This window comes from Rhinolophus ferrumequinum, chromosome 5 (assembly GCF_004115265.2).
Source record: "Rhinolophus ferrumequinum isolate MPI-CBG mRhiFer1 chromosome 5, mRhiFer1_v1.p, whole genome shotgun sequence".
Taxonomy (NCBI): Eukaryota; Metazoa; Chordata; class Mammalia; order Chiroptera; family Rhinolophidae; genus Rhinolophus; species Rhinolophus ferrumequinum.
The window spans coordinates 40,606,734-40,626,824 of record NC_046288.1 but is presented as its reverse complement, the minus strand read 5'-3'; the positions used below and the strand labels follow the sequence as shown (position 1 = coordinate 40,626,824).

Sequence of the window (20,091 nt, the reverse complement as noted above, 5' to 3'; positions counted from 1 at the left end):
GTTTGGCACATAGTAGGTACACAATAAATATTCCTTGAATGAATGCCTCCCATGTACAGAGTTCTCTGCTTAGTGCTATTGCTATTGTTGGCAGAGTTTGGGAAGCTGTAACACAAAGTTTCTGTCATCTGGGAGCTTATAGTCATTTAGGGAGCTGAGGTTAAATAACAGAGATGGTATATATGATCAAAGGCACATATTAATGATTTGACAATAAGTGTACTAGGAATTCAGAGGAGAAAGAAATTCACCTCCTCTGACATGGTGGTGGGTGACACTGGGGCCACATAGGGATGGTACTGGGGCAGAAGCATGTGGTGGGGGAGGGATACCTAGCAGCAGTTGTAAGCATCTGGCCAGGAAAGGGACTCTCATCGGGGCAGACAGCAAGTTTGTTTTAGATATAGTGACCATACTTTCCAAACTAGAAATCAAAACTCATGGTTTGATAATGGGTAGAACATTTGAAACTGGCACAGTCCTGGAGAATATGGTTCAATATAATGTTGAAAAGGAACAGTTACAGATTGACATTACAAACCTCCTTTGGTAATTAGATCAGATTATGGAAAAACTTACATTCAGGTCTCTTTCTTGCTTCAGACCAACTTTAGTTTTATTTCATTTTGTATACTTAAGTGGTTTTCAAAATTTCCCCCTCCTTTATCTGTAACTATGCAATCCCCTGTTCCAATGAAATCTTATATGGAAAACAGAATATGCAACATATAACAGTGGAGCTGTCCCAGTTGAAGCTGAGTAAGGTGCTTTGTATCATAAAACCAAATCCATATCACCCAATCTAACAGTTACTAATGGGACTCATGGTCAGATTTTAAAATATCCGACTATGCTGGTGTTGGTAAAACCACAGCTCTGGTGCTTGTGATGACTTTACAGAGTGAACTACCTCAGGATGTTTTATTCTATCCCGCAGCATCACCCATCACCAATTGTATTTGTCAGTCATTTGGTTTTCTCAAGCAGGTGAAATTCCCATTTAATGTTAAAATCAAACTTGTCTGTATTTTTGCTTTAATTTTAGGCTAGTGTGAGACACACCAATGGCAGGATCATCTCAGATCTTCGTTATGGCAACTCATGCAAGAAGCTGTTGAATTAGACCCATTTCCTGTAGATGAGAAACCATACAAGCAGTGGTGAGTTGCAAATTTGAAAATGTTTCTTAGCAGGAAATATGTGATTTATATAACAAATTTAAGTATTGCATATGATTTAGTGTATGGATCTGAAGAAATACTGCTCAAAATAATGACAACTAAAGAGTGGAAATCAATAGGACAGGATAGTTAAACGGTGGTGTGTAATACTATTAATACCACATATAGTGGCGTGGGCACTTGAGGTGCGTGGGCACTTTGTATAGAACCATGATGCTAACACCCTGGATGATACCAGCCTATGAATGATGGCTGCAGTGAACAATTATTGTGGCTGAGTGACAGGTTGGGAACAGTATTTTCAGTGCTTTTTATTTTTTGCAACATCATTCTATACTTACCAATTCATCCCCTCTAGTAGAATTGATTCTGAGCTAAATTATAACGCTCAATTCCTTTTATATATATATATATGTGTGTGTGTGTGTGTGTGTGTATACACACACATATATATACACACACATATATGTATATATGTGTATATATATGTTTATATATGTGTATATTTGTGCATATATATATACACACACACATGTGTATATATGTATATATATGTGTGTGTGTGTATATATATATAAATAAAAGGAATTGCTCAGAACCAATTTAGCTCAGAACCAATTCTACTAGAGGGGATGAACTGGTAAGTATAGAATGATATTGCAAAAAATAAAAAACACTGAAAATGTGTATATATATATATATATGTATACACACACACATACACACAAACACACACACACACACACACACACACACATATATATATATAGCTACACAGACACACATATGTACATTCCTATATAAATACGAGTATATGGGAATATATAGGAATATATGTATTAACATACATTTAGATCTTTAGAAATAAAGGGAGAGGAAGCATATTACAGTTTTATAAAGCTCAATTTATGGACATGTTAGCCTAGAAATCCTTTTGCTTGATAAAAACTATTAAAAATGGATCCAGTTGCTCTGCGAGTTAGAATAATGAAAAAAAATTGTCTTATAAAAGTATCAACACACACAGGCAAAATATCTTTTTTAATCAAATGGTTGATGCTTCACAGTCACCAAAGTCAATAATCAATGGTCTCCAGCAGAGATGAACCAGTTGTCTGTCAAATAACATCTTTGAGAAATAGAGTGTGACAGTGGTGCTTGTAAGACCTCCAGAGGAGCTGTTTTGAGCTAGTGATCAATAGCCCCCTCTCATTTGCTTGGTGCCTTATATAAATGCTGGGTGGGTGGGCTGCCCTGTAAGTTGATGCATAACCTATCACTGCAAAAAAGGCAGGTGAAATTAGCCCTGTACTTATTTCACATCATGATTTTTATTACAGTCTGCTTACAGTTATATTGAGAAAGCTGATATAATAGTCATTATTATTCTATGCTTAATCAACATGTATTAAATGAGTGTTTGTTACAAGGGGAATCATGTAATTGCGAATAATCAACGGTTTTTGATCTAAAATAAGGCAATTTTACACGGCTGAATTTAATATTTTGAGTTATGTATCACTGCCAGTGATATAGGAGACATATCTTAAACTTTTATTAATTAAGCAAACATTTATTGAGGATCTATGGCACAGATATCATCCTTAGCTCTTGGTGTAGACAAAAGAGAAATATGCCAATAAAAGGGAAAGATATGTTCTAAAGAGTGTGGTACTTACATGGTGGTCTTAAATGGGTGGACACGGGGTGCTAAAGGAAGTGCACCAGAGTCTGATAGAGGGAGGCTAGGGATTTGTCAAGGAAGGCTTACCCTAGGGACTGATATTTTATCTGAATATTAAGGACAATTAGAGGTTAGCCAGAGGAAGGGGAGCAGGGGAAACATTTTTCAAGGGCCCACAGACTTGAGATAGCATGATTACTTGGGGGCACTATGTGCCATTACCATCCTGGGCCATAAACGGGGTGGCAGAGATGAAGCTGACGAGGGGTACAGGAGATACATAATAAAGGCACTCCTAGGCAAAGCTAAGGAATTTGGATTTTCCTCAAAAATGAAGAACTTTTGAAAGATTTTTAACCAGGAGATTGACATGATCACTTTTATTTTTTAATTGTGAAAATATACACATAGAAGAGGGTATAAAAATACAGCTTAAGGAATAATTATAAAGCAAACCTCATATAACTACCATTTGTATTAAGAAATAGATTCCCAGTAAGTCCTTGTGTGTTCCTTTTAGATCACATGCTTTTCCTTCCCCACTAGAGGTAACCACAAACCACTACCATGCCTGTTGTCACACTTACTTTTTCTTTGTAGGTTTTCCATCTTGTAACATAGCATACCTATTCTAGATCGCCTGATTTTGCTAAACATTGTGTGATTCTTCCAGGTTGATTTCATTTAGTTTATTCATGAAAATTGTTATATAGCATTCTACTCCATGAATATACCAATTTACTTATTCATTCTACTATTGATGGATGTTTGGATTGTTTCAATATTACTTAAACTAATATATAACACAAACTAGATGGACCATGTAACTGAGTGTTAAATAGTGGGAAGCAATCTTTTTGGATGTATCCAAACAACTTTAATATAAATTTCTGCACACATAGGTAGATAGGTAGAACCTGAGTTACATATATTTATTTAAGAAATAAATTTATAATAAAGTTATTTAGTATATATAATACTCTTTATGCATATATATATATATATATATATATATATATATATATATATATCTTGTTTACCCGAAAATAAAACCTAGCTGGACAATGCATCTTTTGGAGCAATAATTAATCTAAGACCCAGTCTTATTTTACTATAATATAAGACTAGGTCTTGTATAATATAATATGACATAATATAATATAATATAACTACCTGGTCTGATTTTATTATAATATAAGATCAGGTCTCATATACTATACTATACTATACTATACTATACTATACTATACTATACTATACTATACCATACTATACTATAAGACTGAGTATTATATTAATTTTTGCTCTAAAAGACGCATTAGAACTGATTGTTCGGCTAGGTCTTATTTTCGGGGAAACATTATATCTCTATCGCTATCTATCTATCTATCTATCTATCTATCTATCTATCTATCGATACACACACACACACACACACACGCACCCATATAAAATTGCTCACAGATTCTAGTACACATGTTTACGAGCTTCTCTAGGATAAATATCAAGGCAGTGAACTACTGGATTTTGAGTATGTGCACAGTCAGTTTTTCTATTTTCCCCAGTTAGTTACATCAGTAATGTATGAGAGGCTCTATATCCTCATCAACACTTAATTTATAAGTTCTTAAATTTTGCTATCAGGTGGGTACATAATTGTACTCATGGAAGTATTAATTTGAATTTTGCTGATTACTAATGAAGAACATCTTTTCATTTTTTATTGGTCATTTGATTTTCCTTTTTTTGTGTGAAGTGTCTGCTAAAGTCTTTATGGGATTTGTCTTTCAAAATAATCACTAGCATTTATTGAGTTCTTACTGTGCAGTAGTCCCCGTGCTAAGCACTTTACAAACATTTGATCTTCACGTCATCTTTGTGATTTACAGATAAGGAAACTCAGGTTTGGAGAGGTTAAATAACTTGCTGGCAACCACACAGCTAAGAAACAGTGGGCTTAGCATTGAAGCCCAGGGCTTTCTGACTCCAGAGTGCTTCCATTTCTTGGAGCCAGAGAGAACACTTAAGGTGCTGGTGCAGGAATCCAGTTAAAAAAGATTAAAGGCATAAACCAAAGAATCACCAGTTGGACCTAAGTACAAAGCAGCTGTACTCGGTAATGAATGTCGTGGGTGAAGAGGGAGGACTGTAAAAGTCTCAAGTTTTACTACCTGTTGGCTAGGTAGATTTAATATTAATCATACACTGTGTATTTATATTTCAGGTACTGTGGTAAGTTTTAAGAATACATTTTATGCTTTCATGATTTAGTAAAAGATGAATTTAGTTCATAGGATCATAAAGTTTAGGGTTTAAAGAAACCACAATGTTTATTTGGCTCAACTCTTCACTGTTTAAAAGTGTGGAGCCTTGTACAAAAAGAGGATAAGTGGCTTGTTCAAGATCACATGTTACTAAGTGTCAGATTAAGAATAGACGCTAGGCCTGCAAAGAATGCGAAGAAATCACAGCTTGCTTAACTTGTAAATCAGGAAGTGAACATACAGTCAACCTACTTTATCTCCTAAACATTTTTCAAGTCAGTTCCCTTTGAAATAAATCTATTGTTCCTCCCTAAGTCAGGCCCGTGTCATTAGCAGGTTTATTTAGTCCAGCATGTTATCTTCTTGCTCATGATTCTACCAATGAAGCCACCAGATCTGATTTGCAGTTTTTACCATGTAACTGTCCTGGTTACTTTCCTGTGCTCCGTTGCCTATGTAAATAGGCAAATTCCCTTCTCCTTAAAGTATACCACACTCCCATCCACCCCCATTTAGGAACTGACGATCTCTCGAATTGCCTGGGACATCAATGTGCTTCAGTTTCCTCACACACACTCCGTGTTTCTTATCTCTGCGATTCACTGCACACTGTCCATTCGGCCTGTATTCACCCCACCCATCCTTTACTAACAGCCATTCGTTATCTTTTAAGACCTTTGCAATTCAGAGAATGGTCTGGGGACCAACAACACGGGTATCATCTGGGAGCTTGATAGAAATGAAGCATCTCAAGACCCACCCAGGTCTACTGACTCCAACTTCTTTCAAACAAGATTCTCAGGTGATTTAAAGTTTGAGAGGTACTGCTTAGACTCACTTTAGATTTCCTGAAGTTATCTTCCTTTAGAAACCTTTCCTGACTCCTTCCGTTGTGCATTCCTTCCTACCTGGTGTTCTCACAGAAGCCTATGTGTATCTACCTCACTGTATTACCACAGTGTTACACGGTTTTTGTGTCTGTCCCTCCGCCTTAGCCGGTATTTGAGCCAGATCTGATTATCTTTGACTTTTGCATGCCTCGCACAGTGCCTGACACTTGGTAGTACTGCACAAATGTTTGTTGAATAATTGATGAAAAAAGAAGAGAGAACAAAAGACAGATATATAGAAAGACAGAAGCAGAAGTAGGAAAAGAAAATCATGAGGAGAATAAAACATAGCCAAAGGGATTTCATAGAGAAATAACTAGACTATAAAGAAGGCACCAAAAATTGTGCCTCTGGAAAATTGTACGATTTGGAAAGCAGCCTGACAGAAGGTCTACAACCATATTTAAATAGATTGGGTGATAAATGTCAAAATTGTTTGCCAAATCCCCCAGAAGCCAAAGATTACCCTAATTTCTCATAAAACAGGTTTGTTTTTTTTGTTGTTGTTGAGTAAATTTTGCCAAAATTTGTTTTATGTTCCTAAACAATGTGTCCTACTGTCCTTTTAACTAGTCAGAGACTGTCCAGAATATTGTGTGAAAGAGGATAGAGGATGCAGGTTTGTTTTGAAGTTGTAGAGGAGCCAGGAAAGAGACTGGTGAGTAGAGACTAGCTATCCTACATAAAATAACTTTCTGATTACTAACTTGGATAACTTTCTGTATCCAAGTCTGTGCTTTTTGAAAAGTAGTCAACTTCCCAGCAGTGCAAATATTTAAGCATCTTCATGGTTAACCAAATATTAAGAACTTTTAGAGATGATACTGCTTTATGTGGGAGATTGAATTAAACGGCCTCTAAAGTTTAAGGTCCCTATGAAGTATGAATCTGTAGTTGTTTAGAGAAGTTTAGGAAGAATGAAGATCATAATAACTATTGTAATAGTGGAGAACATTTATCGAGTGATGACTTCGTGCCACACACTGTTCAAAGCCCTTTGTGTGCACTAATTCATTTAACCTTCACAGAATTCCTACCAAGTATTTCTGTTTTACACATGATAAAACTGAAGCATAGATGGTTTAGTAACCTGCCCTAGGTCATGCAACTAGCAGTGGTAGACCTGAGGGAGCCCTACGCGGGCGCACTTCCTTTTTTATCACTAGGTTTTGTCCTTTTCAGTATTAAAGGTGAAAGTTGGACCTGAATGGAGCCTTAAAACATTGATATGGTTTGAATTCCAGGTAAGGGTAAGAATAGGGATTCTAAGAAATGATAACAACTTAATCAGTGTAAAAAGAGACAGAAATGAACATAACAGGTTTTTAGAACCAAATACCACACAAGTGAGATGAATAAGAATATTCAGAAACTTGTCACTCTAGGGCTGCTTTGTCTGGCTTCTCAGTGGCTGCAAGTTACCAAGATGGGAAACTAAATTCTTAGCACTATTTAACCCTAGGAAAACTAACATAAATAGCCCTTGTACTGTATAAAATTGTAAAGGCTTTTCACTTATTGGTGGAACTTCATGCTATGTCTCCTAGGAAGATGGATTTGGTTGGGACTGTCACTCTTTGAGAGAGCCCAAGTAATTGATGTCAGATTGTGAGAATAATAATGTTTTCCTTTAGAAGTTGATGTCTTCCTGGAGCTTATTTAAAGAGTGAGTCAGCATAAATTTTAGCATACCTCAGATTCTTCATAAAGAATTCGATAACCAGTATCAATCAGAGGAACAATATTGAAATAAAAGTATGAGATCTTAATGAAAATTTGGTTAACATAAGAAACTTTTTCAGATTAGGGCTTATTGGAAAGTTTAGTCTACAATTTAGCAGCATCCATTATATGTGATAATCTATTATCTATAGTGTAGATACCAGAAATTATATATGCCACATTTTCTTTCTAGTTGAACTTTTGGAAGGTCTAGCTGGTTTGTGGTGCTTTAAATTCTGAAGGCCCACTTTCTAGCTCCTTTGAGTTTGAGAGTGGATAATATTTACAGTATTGTCTTTAGGAAATCATTTATAAATCTTAAGAATCAACATAACTCTGCTTTGGAATTTAGTTTATTAAAATTAAAGATATTGTGCCCCCCTCATAAAAAATGATTGAATAAAATAAATTAGGCAAAAACAATGTGACGTAGTAGGTAGGAAAGTATTCATTAAAGCTCTTTTTTATTTATGAGTATCAGCCAAATATATTATATCATGTGTCTGTTGACTACTTTTTGCCAACAAGGGTTCAGATCAGCAATGCGGAATGTCACAGGCAATCAGATCTCTTATGTTGAACTTCTTTCCTCGTCTTGGACCCGAGTATAGATGTCTGACTGTGTTATCGTTTCAGGAGCCAAAATACCCTCTGGTTTCTCAACTCTTTGCTTCTGAACCTAATATAATGTGTGAAATTCCCACTTACTCATTTGGCTAAAGACTGTTCCTGTTAAAACAGAAATGTTATGAATAAATTGGTTGGCTAGTAAACCTGATAAACTAACTTGTGTTAAAGGGTAAATTGGTGATAATGGATTTTGAATCATAGATAATATCTACACTTCTTAATGCATTAACATAGGAGACGAAAAGAATGGAATACCTAGGAAATATTTTTATATAGTGAGGGAATCAAGATAGGTCTGGGAGAAGAGTGCATTGTTAAGGGTTTATCAGATTATCTTAAAATTTTCATTGTATAGTCTCTGGAAAAGGAAGAAACCTTGATGTTAGATTCTCATACCAGCTCCGTGGTGAACTAATATTCTCTCGGGCAAGTCTTAATGTAGCTGAGCTTCAGGTGTGTGTGAAGGACTTGTAATAATAGATGATGCTTAAATTTCTTTTTAACTGTGGAAATTATGTGGAATAAATGATACAGATGGAATGAAAGTGTGGGATGGTACCCAAAACGCCAGGCCCAAGCAGAGTACCTTGGTAAGGGTCACTTTGGCCAGTGAAGGGATTTTCGAGAATGAAAAGCAGCTTCATAATGGCTGGAAGAGAGGACTAGGTCAGAAGGAGACTTAGAAGGGTCAGGAAGACAGATGTTATCTTTAGTGTAATTCTACCCGTCTCATTCTAAATCAAGATATTTTAGTTATAGGAAGTCACTTCTAATTATTGAGACTTTATTATCCATAAGGAAGATGGGTTATGCATAGGCAACCAAATTGACTGCATCTGTTTTCAAAATTCGTATCTTTCTTTATTTAAAAATGATCCTCTGCTATTGAAGGACCAGTGTGCACAAATGTTTGTTCATCGATTCATTTATGAGAGAACTCTTTTAAATTAGCCTTTAAAAACCACTGTTTCTGAGGCGCTGGGATTTACCAACATACCAGGTGACACTACTGGCTTCTTCATTACTTTAGATATCATATCAATTCAACACATTTACATGAAGGTTAACAGATATTTTCAATAGGCAAATTATTGTGATAGAAACTTTGAAGAATGAATAAGACACAATTTTTCCTTTTCTCCGTCCCTTCCTTCCTTTCTCCAATATTTCCTGGCTGCCCCTTCTGTGCTAGGTGCTGCAGCAACAAAGATGAATACTATTTAGTCTCTGCTCTTAAGCAGCTCACTATCAAACCTGGGGCCTTTGGGTTGGAAGGGAAGGGGGAAATACTTGTAGATAAGTGAATAGAGGTCTAACTCAGAGAACATGACTATTACAAATGACTCCACTAGCACTGTGGCATTCTCAGTTGGGGTTCTGCAGAAAGATGTGAGTCCCAGTACTCTAAGAAGCAAGTCTCAGACTCTGTGGTCTCACGATCCCTTCACACTCTTGAAAATTATTGAGAAACCCAAAGAGCTTTTGTTTATGTGGGTTCTATCCATTGGTATTTACCATATTAGAAATTCAGATATAAATTTAAAATATTTATGTAATTCATTTAAGAATTAACAACAGAAAAACCATTACATGTTCACATACAATAATATATATTTTAAAGAAAACTACTTTTAACAGAATAATTTAGTGACAAAGTGGCATTTTTTCCCCAAATCTGTTTAATGACCGGTTTAATAGAAGACAGCAGAATTCTCTTATCTATTTATGCCTTCGATCTGTTATTATGTCATACCTCCTGCGGCCTCTGGGAGACACGACTGTACATTTGAGAGAAAATGAGAATAAAAACAGCAAACCATGCATTTATATTATTTAGAGTTAGTTTTGGCATCATCAACACCCCTGAAAGGGCCTTGCATACCCTCAGGGGATCTATGTAATACACTTTGAGAACCACTTCTAAAAAGCAGCCGTTGTATGTAATGAACCAACATCTCTTTTATGGATCTAGAATGGCACTGATTATATACCATCCTTGGGAAAACTGGGAAAATAGTTTGTTTGATCATTCAGAGGAGGAACTCTAGATGACAAAGACTGTAAGATGGTAACCTCCATGAAGGCAGAGATGTGGTTTACTTTTTTATCCATTAGATGCCAGGGCCTAACACATAGTTGAGTCTCTGTGAGTCTCAATGATAGAACATTCTAAGAAGACAGATGTACTTCCACAAGTCACCATCGTCCTAGGTAGAATATAATGAGTCCTATAAATAAAGGTTAATCGTGTGTTGTAGAGTTTGAGGGTGCAGCCATTTTCAACTGAAATATTAGGAGGAATTCATGGAGGAGATAGCTTAGGAGTAGAATTGTGAAGATAATTTTGATTGTCAGTGTTAGACTTGGAAAGGTTTATTCTAGAATAGGGAATAGAATGAGCAAGGAGCAGAGTGGGTTTGGGGTTTAGAACTTTTGTCTTGTATGACCGAAGCACAACGGAGATAGATGGCAGTCAGAAATATGGCTGGGAACATAGATTGGGGACAGACTGAGGGAGGTCGTGAATGATCTATAAAGGAGTTTGGGTCTATTTCTATAGACAATGAAGAGCTACTGCTGGTATTTTTTAAGCAGGTTTAAGAAAATGATTCTGGCAGCAATGTTGAGAGTGGTTTGGAGAAGACAGAATGGAGACAAAGTGGACAGTTAGAGGGAGGGAGGCAATGAAAATCTAGTTTAAAGAAAAGGCAGTGAGAATCAGTGGCGAGGGATGAGGCATGCAGTAGATAGGAAGGCCTCCAGTTTTCAGGTAGCCTGAAAGTTGTAAAAGAGATAGGGCTTGAGTCAATAAGGAAGGGAAATACCAGGTTCTTTATGATTTCGATAAAATGGTAGGTCCAACCATGGTATTACCAAGCAGTTTTACACAGGTTCTCAGGTTTTGTTTTTTTCTTCATATGTAAAATATAGAAATGGATTGCTTGCCTGTTTGTGTCACAAGAGTCTGTGTAAGGATTAATGAGCTCTTTGACAGAAAGGCGCTCTATTAATCTAAGCCATCAATAATACAAATGAGAATGTTTGCCAGGTGCTTTTGCTCCTTCGTTGAAGGCTGCTATGGAAATATGAAATGCTGCCTGAAACTACTATTGCCACTGTTAATAATAGTAAAGGCATTATCACAAAATACCTACACAGCAAACTTGTTGTCTGTCGGTTCCAAAGTGGGACGGTGCAGCCAGGCATGGAAGTCCATTCTATTTTGTTCATTATGAATCTTGTGTATTGTAAACTATTTTCCTGGATAGCAGAGAGGTCATTTTTAAAAGTACTTGAATTTCATTGTATCTCATTTCCATAGCTGTATTCTGGTAAGGTTTACCATTGCTATCAGAGACCTCATTATCCTGACTCTTCTTTATGCAAATGGAGGTGGGATAACATTTGATGTGTCCAGTACTTGCATCTGTGTTCTTGTTAATTATGGCTACTTCCATTAATTGAACACATAGCTGTATAGTATGGGGGTCAAGCATGTAAACTCCAAAGCTAGACCACCTGCGTTTAAACTCAAATTCTATTACTTCATCTGACATCCTGGTTAAGTCATATAATCTCTTAAGCTTCTGTTTCCGCATCTGTATAATAATGGTGCTGGTCTCATAAGACTATGGTGAGGGTCTGAATGTAACCACATGCATTCAGTGCTCAGTAACTGCCAGGTTTTGTGTTTGTTTCCATCCAATTTATTACCATTATCATCAACATGTCTTCTTTCCTAACCAGGATCCTGTTAATTTATTATTTGTCTACCAATAGTTAATTTGTGATCACACAATTGATCATCAACTTTTCTTAACCTGAATAACATTCTGAAGAATTCCCCAAATCTTAAATTTTATTCATCATCCCTTTATATATATTCTGATTGGCTTTCTTTTTGCCTAGCAAATCAAGTATTTAATTTTGCTGTAAATATAAGGGATCCAATAACTCGTTCTGACCATCTGACTGGTATTATTTCCCATGGCACATTGCTATCCTCCCACACAATCTTCCTATAAATCAATTTTGCTTGCCATCTTTCTTCTTGACCCTAGTATTTTACTTAGTCTGTTCTCTAGATCTGTAACAGTGTGTTTCTGTCCTTGCTATCAATCATGTGTCTCTGGACGTCAAAGACACCTTCCTGTATTAGCTCAGGTTCACTGAGATCTGTGCGGAACATACACCAAGCCTTTGGTATATAGAGTTGAGGCTCCATGGGTGGTTGGGGCTAAACCAAACCTGTGCTCTGCTCACCAAACCAAGCTTATTTTTCTGTTTTGCATAAATACTTCAAGAATTATTGGACTACTGTGGTCCTGCTCGGCCACCCAATCACAGTAGTTATCGATTACTATTGATAGTGATGCGTATAAGTTCCTGTGAGTTTTGGCCAGATATGTCACGGACAGATCCTCCTCTTGTCACAGTTGAACCGGCTGACTATTCATCCACCATCTCTCACTACATCTTCTCTAACTTCTGTGGGACAGGAACCAAATGAAGGCGGTTGTCTTGCTTCCTAAAAAAAAAATTAATCCCTATTTGTGAATAGTGAGTTTATTCAAATTGTAGAGGACAGGAATAAAAATGACAGTGAAAATAGCTGTTATTAGAGGTGGGAAAATGATTGAATAGTAAGGCAAATCAGAATCCATTAGCATTTAATCAGTTCCTTCTTTTAGGATTCCAGTGTTGAGTATCTGTCTTAGTCATTCTGGCTTAGAAATTGTTTAGATGACTATAGCAGGATGATGTTTCGTTTCTGAAAATTGTGATGCTCAATCTGGTATTAGGTCACTGAGATTTCAATTTAGCACCTCGGCTTTACCTACTTTTCACTGTGGGGTACACTTACTTTACCCATCTGCTAGTTGTATGATCTTGGCCACGTTACCAATTGCCTGGTCTCTCGTCTATAAAATGGGAACGATAAAAGCATAAGGTAGTTGTGAGGATTTGAATTAATTTTCATGAGATATTAGATATCAGAGATGTACAGTTATTAAAACAATTCCTGGCACAAAACGAAACTTCAGTACCTATCAGCAGGTATTATTACCCAGCTGAAATAACATGGTGGTTAGGAGTTGATCCTGGACTCAAACTGCTGGGTTTGAGTCCTAACTTACTTAACTGCTTGGGTATTTTTTTTTAATTTATTTTTATTAATTTTTTTTTCATTTATAGTTGATATTCAATATGCTTTTACATTAGTTTCAGGTGTGTAGCATAGTAGTTAGACATTTATATAATTTATGAAGTGATGCCCCTAATTAGTGTAACACCCACCTGACACTATACATTGTTATTGCTATACATAGTTATTAATATTGACTATATTCCCTATGCTATATGTACATCCCTATGACTGTTTTGTACCTACCAATTTGTACTTCTTAATCCTTTCATCTTTTTCACCCAGTTGCTTGGGTAATTTTGGACTCCTCCATAACCTCTCTGAGTATGTTTCATTTTTAATTGGGACAGTGATAGTATCCACAGGGATCTTATGAGGATTAAATGGAAATCACTTAGCATAATTTTCATTGAATATTAGCTATTATTTTTGTAATCCTTATGACATATGCATTATATAGTAATTATAATAGTAAATGCTTATAGAGAACTTATTCTGAGCTAGGTACTATCCTCAAGTATGTTACATATATTATCTCATTTATTCTTTACAATACCTCACAATGATGTAGGTACTATTATAATACCCATTTTACAGATGAGCAAACTGAGCACGAGAGATTAAGTAACATGTTTAAAGTCCCATAGTTAGTGAGTAGCAGAGCAGAATCTGTGCACTTACGCATTACACTTCACTGCCTCTTAAGAAAATAAAGAAAAATGTTGAACATAATACCTGGAGAATGAAATTAGACTTTTAGGCTAATGATTGAGGCTCTCCCTCCATCCTACACTCTTTCAAATCCTAAATCTGTTCATATGGCTAGAAAAACCTGGTTAAAATAAAGATTTGTAAGTAGCACTAGAGAAGAAAGCAGGTGAGGCAGTGTTGTGTTGGAAGCTGAAGTCTCTGTGGCTGTGTGTGGAAGTGAAGCCTCCAGTCCTTCTTGCCTAAGATAAAATCTCCTTGTTTTGGGGGTGAGGTGAGAACAGGGCTTACAGAAAGCTTCTGGTCATATTTAGCTTCAACTTCTCTCCCCTTTCACTGTACAACTCTGTCTGAGGTCCCAAGCAATTGCACGCATTTGCTATTTATTTAGTGTAATTAAACACTGTTATTTTTATTGTTCTTTATATTCTATGTCCCTGGTGATAGTTGAGATGACTTCGTCCTGTGCTACAGCCCTGCTATTACATATACTTTGTCACAGAATCATGCCCAACAGCACAGAGTGGTGCCCAGAGGCTTATACAGGTCAGATCCAGATTTCCAGTCTGACACTGGGCAATTAGTTATCACTTTTAAGACTTAATTTCTTTATCTATAGAATGGGCATGTAGTTTGTACCCCATAGTATTGGAGATAATTGAGTGTAAACATTTTAATACACTGTCTAGCTCGAGCAAAGAATTAAATTTTGTTATTATTTTAATACTACAAACTTTGAAAGAGATTGGTTTGTTTTGGATCATTACCAAATAGTTTCATTATTGAAATAGCAACAACAACAAAAAACTTAGTTGTTATGGCAAATACCCTGGGGTACTTTTCAATAAAATAAAATAAATTAATTTCATTTTTGTCCTCATTAGCATGTAAATTGCTGGATGACCCTTATTAGAATTGGGAAGAGCAAGCTGTGGAAAGGGTATAGTTGGGGAGTGTAAGAAAAAAATGAGTTTATAAAATAGTACTCTGCTATTTATTTATGTAAGTGAGATAATGTATTTGGACGTGCTTTGCAGATTCTCAATTTCTCTGCCAAAATAAGCTTTTAAAAATAATTTCCATAGACATTATGAAAAGAAGTATATAATTAATTAGTCAAGGAAGGAAAGGAGAAGAGGAGGTCATGCATTGTATGTTAAAGAAAGCATGGATTGGCTTGGAGGAAGTTGACATTTTAGCAATTGGACTGTTGGTAAAAGGCAAATAGATGTCGAAGAAGCATATGTGATAAGGACAAAATGACAAGTTTGATAGTAATGGGATATTTGGACAAATCAGTGGGCCTCGAGTGCCAGTAGAAGATTCTAGATGATATTCTGTTGGCCTTAACCCATCCCCAGCCTCCGTGCCTGGATTCCATATACTGATTCACATGGTGATGCAGAAAATTAAAGAGCATTTTTAATTTAATGTGCAGAGTGGCAATGGCAGGTTAATTGCTGTCTTCCAGCTCTTGACCCAGGCACTGATGCAATGACTAGTTGCAGGAGTCCCTCTTCATGGTTTGCAAGCTTGCTCTGGATTAGCCGATCACGTTGGGTACAGATGTTTACTATCTTAAGGATTTGGAATTCTTACCACTTACCATTTTTCCCATTCTCTCTGTGGTATGAGGCAGCTTCTTCTTTATGACTCTCAAACACAAAAGGGATTCTTACACACTAGCTCCCGGACATCCACTCACGTAAGTGTAGGTAGAGACCTTCAGCAGTTTCTGAAGAATCCATTGGAAGGGGTTCAGATAATCCATTTGAAGGGGTTCAGATATGATTTGCTTTTCCTGGGTAATCGAAGTGATTATCAACCTCTATCACTAGAGCAGAAAACTGTTTCTAAATTGAATCTCTAGCAAGACTTTTAGCTACACTAAATTTACCATGTGGAGGTAAAGTAATCTGGCAGTTTCATCAGTTATCATATTGATTCTAAGGATAGATTTGCTTTCGTTTATTCATTCAATAAATATTTATTGAACACTACTATATCCCAAGTCCTGTTCTAGCTGTGGGATTACAATAGATTAAAAAACCATCCCAGACTTCATGAGCTTATGTTCCAGTTTAAGGAGACAGACAATAGACCAGATGAATAAATAAAATATGTTATATATTAGATGGTGCTAATGGTCAAGGAGAATATTAAAGCAAGAAAATGGATTGCGGAGTGTAGTGGAGGGTTACAATTCTAGGTATGGTAACCAGGGAAGGCCTCCCTGGGGAATCATTGAACCAAAGACCTTATTTGATTTGTACTCATAGACATATGTTCCCCTATCATCATGATTCCGTGTTTGGCCCTTCCAAAGCTCTATCTGCATACTTGATAAAAGTAGAAACACTTCCCAGATAAGTGCTCTAAGTCTCATATTCCTGGATACGACCCTCTGATCAAGGATCTGTGGGTAGCCCTAACTGCTTCACAGAATCTCTGAACAAGTCTCAAGAAGCACTTCTAGGAGAAAGTAGGCTTGTCAGCCTTAAATTAAAAACGTTAAAGACCAGGTCTCAAATAGTTAAGATGAACTTCTAGAGTTAGTCACAATGGTTTAGGTTTCCCAAAATACATATACCTCTAATTTTAAAGAAAACAATTTAAAACTTAAAAAAAATTATCTGTCTCTTCCATGAAATTGATTCTGCCCTTCCTTAAAAATTATCCGACATTAATTTATAGAAGTAATTTCATGTGCTAGTTGTTTTCTAAAGGTTATCATATGGCATTTCCTTATTTGTTCATTTATTATTTGATCTTAAACCAATTTAAACACAAATTAGCTTTTTTATAAATGTTAGGAAATCTCTTGATTCTAGTTTGATTTCTTTTGAGTAATTTCCAATTTAGGGTGGCATCTTTGACATTACATGAATAATGTAATGTATTATCAATTGGGGAGAGGAGGAGAGAGAGAGTAAGAGAGACAGGAAGTAATAAATGGAAGAAGGCCAGGGTGAGAAGGAGAGCAAACTGATATAAAGCAAAAATAACTTAAAAACCAACTTAGTGTTAGCCTATCATTTCTGTTTGTAGTAACATTATCTGGTTGTCATTTATTATCTTATACTCTAAGGCAGGAGCATTATGGAAAGATTTTAAATTTTAAAAATCATTTTTCACATGGTGTTTATATACCAAAGTCTTGTGTGCATGTTTAATATAAATTGCATTTATTTTATCTTTAAGCTTCTAAGAGCTTTATAGTATTTTAATTTGAATACAGTTCAATGTCTAGCACAATGTAACATGTACAACACATTATTTATATCTATTGGGCAAATTAAAAGATGTATCAGGGGTTATACCAGGCATTGTATGAATTACCTTTTATTTCATCAAAGCTATGAAGATGACATTGGAGATGTAGAGTTGATGTTTGGGAGATGGGTGTTGACAGTTAAGGCCCTCAGAGAATCTAACAGGTAAGTGCAAGTAAGAAATTAGGTTGTCTTTCTCTTCCTCTTTTCTCCTACTTCTTGCTGTTAGCACTGATACTATTCCTTTTTCTATGGATTTATATGCACACGATATATAATATAAAGTATTGTATTTTCTGAGTGCCTATTATTCTAAGCACTGAGCTTAGAAAAGATCCTCATAGGATTATAGTCTAGTGAGGGCAACAGACCGTTTGCTTCAGAGCATATATCATAGTTTGTAATTATATAATTTATCTGTATGCTAATTTTAAATATGTAACAAAATATGAGAAATATCATTATCAGGTGGGCTATAGTTTTTTTGTGTGTTTGTAAGCACATGACAAGGGTACTGAACATGGTTTAGGTGTCAGAGATCGTCTCCTTGAAAAAAGAAGGTTGGGTAGGAATTAATCAGATGAAGGAGGGATGCTGGTGGAGTAGGAGAACATTCCAGGCTGAGGAAACAGCACCTACGAGGGCCCAGAAGTGACAGAGATTTGTAGAGCTGCAAGTTATGCAAGAGAAAGAAGTATGCAGGGGCCAATTACATTATGAAGAGCTTTGTATGCCATATTCATTATAACGTGGAAGAGTTTTAAGCAAAGGGTTAGAAACATGATCAGATTTGAGTGTTAGCACTCAAATGCTAACTCAAATGAGTGTTGCTATTTAGAAAATGTTTAAAGAAGTGTATGACTAACAGTGAAGAGAAAAGGAGGCTGTTGCAATGGTCCAGGAGAGACAGTGGTGGCCTGGACTAGCTGCTGCCGAGTTGGAAGGGAAGCAAATGTATTCAAGGGATATTTAGGAAGTAGGTAGACTCGGCAGGACTTGTTTGCATTTGGAAGATGAGGAGAACGGCAGAGTCAGGCGTGATTCCTGGTTTCTGATTTGGATGACTGTGTGGGTGGTGGTTGCAATTTTAGAGAAAAGGAACACTGGAGGAGGAACAGCCTTGGCAGGAAGATGAATTCAACTGTGGACATGTGCAGTTTGCAATACCCAGTAGGTAGCTGCATATGTATGTTTAAAGTTTAAGAAATTGGGATGCGCTGGAGATTATGTTTAGGCCTTATCAGCAAGTACGGACACTAGATCGGGGGAAGAGAGAAACTAAAAAGACCTGATGTACTCCAAAAAAGGAGTGACCAGAGAAGTAGGAGGAAAATAATAATAAAAATGATGAAAGCTAAAATGTATATGATAGTTTGCGTCCAGCACTGTTTTCTGTACTTTTACACATATTAAATCAATTCAATCCTCTCAAAAGAGGTTGGTGTTCCTGTTACCCCTGATTTTACAGATGGAAAAATATGTGAATCCTAGAGAGGGCGAGTAGCGTATAGACCATCATCCTGCAGCCAGTATATGGCAGAGCTGATTTAAATCTAGGCGTTCTGGCTTCAGAGTTTGTGTATACTCTTCTGAAAGCCATGGGGGTGTGCTGACCAGAAACTCTGGGAAGGGAGCTGCCTAGAGGCCAAGGAAGGTCGGGACTGAAAGTTGTCCATTAGGTTGGGTGACAGGTACCATGACCATGAACTTGTTTGCTGTTGTGATGGTCTGAGAAGACAGAGTAGGGTGAGGACCTACCAGGAGATGAAAACATGAAGACGCCAAATGTAGACGATGCTTTTCAGCAGTTTGGCTGGGAAGGTGAGGAGGGAGGAGTTGGAGAATTTTAGATGACAGACTTGGGGTGCGAAAAAACTCATGGAAACAACTTGATGTGGTGGTAGAACAGAGAGAAGTTCTTTATGAGAGGAATAAATTTGAGAGAAATTGTTTTTTCAAGAAGAAGACAGGTATGGCCCCAAATAATCAAAAAATCCTGATGATAAATTATAGAATTTCTTGCTCTATTAAATCTCTACAACCATACAGTGATTAGTTGACTTCCATTATCCATCAGGCAGCAGCATTAAATTTGGATGCAAAACCTATGGCTAGAAACATACTGATTTGTGACTGCTCTTTTGAGAACCTTGGGAACAAATACATTATAAATTCTAACCAGACATAAAAGGAGTGCTGTCACCCAGGACAAATGACAATCATCTTTTAGTACATTTCTCTCCATTGGCTCACTTCTCTTCATTTATTACTTTAAAATTACAGATGGCTAGGATTGCCTGGGGGAAGTTTCCCTAAAATTACTTTTCCCTGTGATTTTAAATCAGGTTTAATTTGACCCCAGGCTTTTGTCTAGAAGGTCAGTTGGACCACTATCCCTGCTATCATCTCCAGATTATTAAAAGCTCTTCTGAAAGATTTTGTGGAAAATTACAGGAAGAACTGGCCTATTTATCTTTGAGAAGGTAGGGCATGGGAAAATGTCATGAATGCCACAGTGGTACTATGTTATATCAAACCACATGCAGTACTGGATTGTGTTTTCTGAAATTCTACATAATTTGATGGGTGGCATT

General features: G+C 36.5%; 1 protein-coding gene across 12 annotated transcripts in view; it reads left to right on the top strand.

Moving 5' to 3' along the window:
* MAPK10 (mitogen-activated protein kinase 10) overlaps window positions 1-20,091 on the top strand; it is a 287,095-nt gene that overhangs the window by 4,414 nt on the left and 262,590 nt on the right. For all 12 annotated transcript variants that reach the window (XM_033106086.1, XM_033106093.1, XM_033106084.1 and 9 more), the window contains exon 2: window positions 1,046-1,160. The gene's annotated coding sequence lies outside the window, so the exon portion shown is untranslated. The remainder of the gene's footprint in view (window positions 1-1,045; window positions 1,161-20,091) is intronic.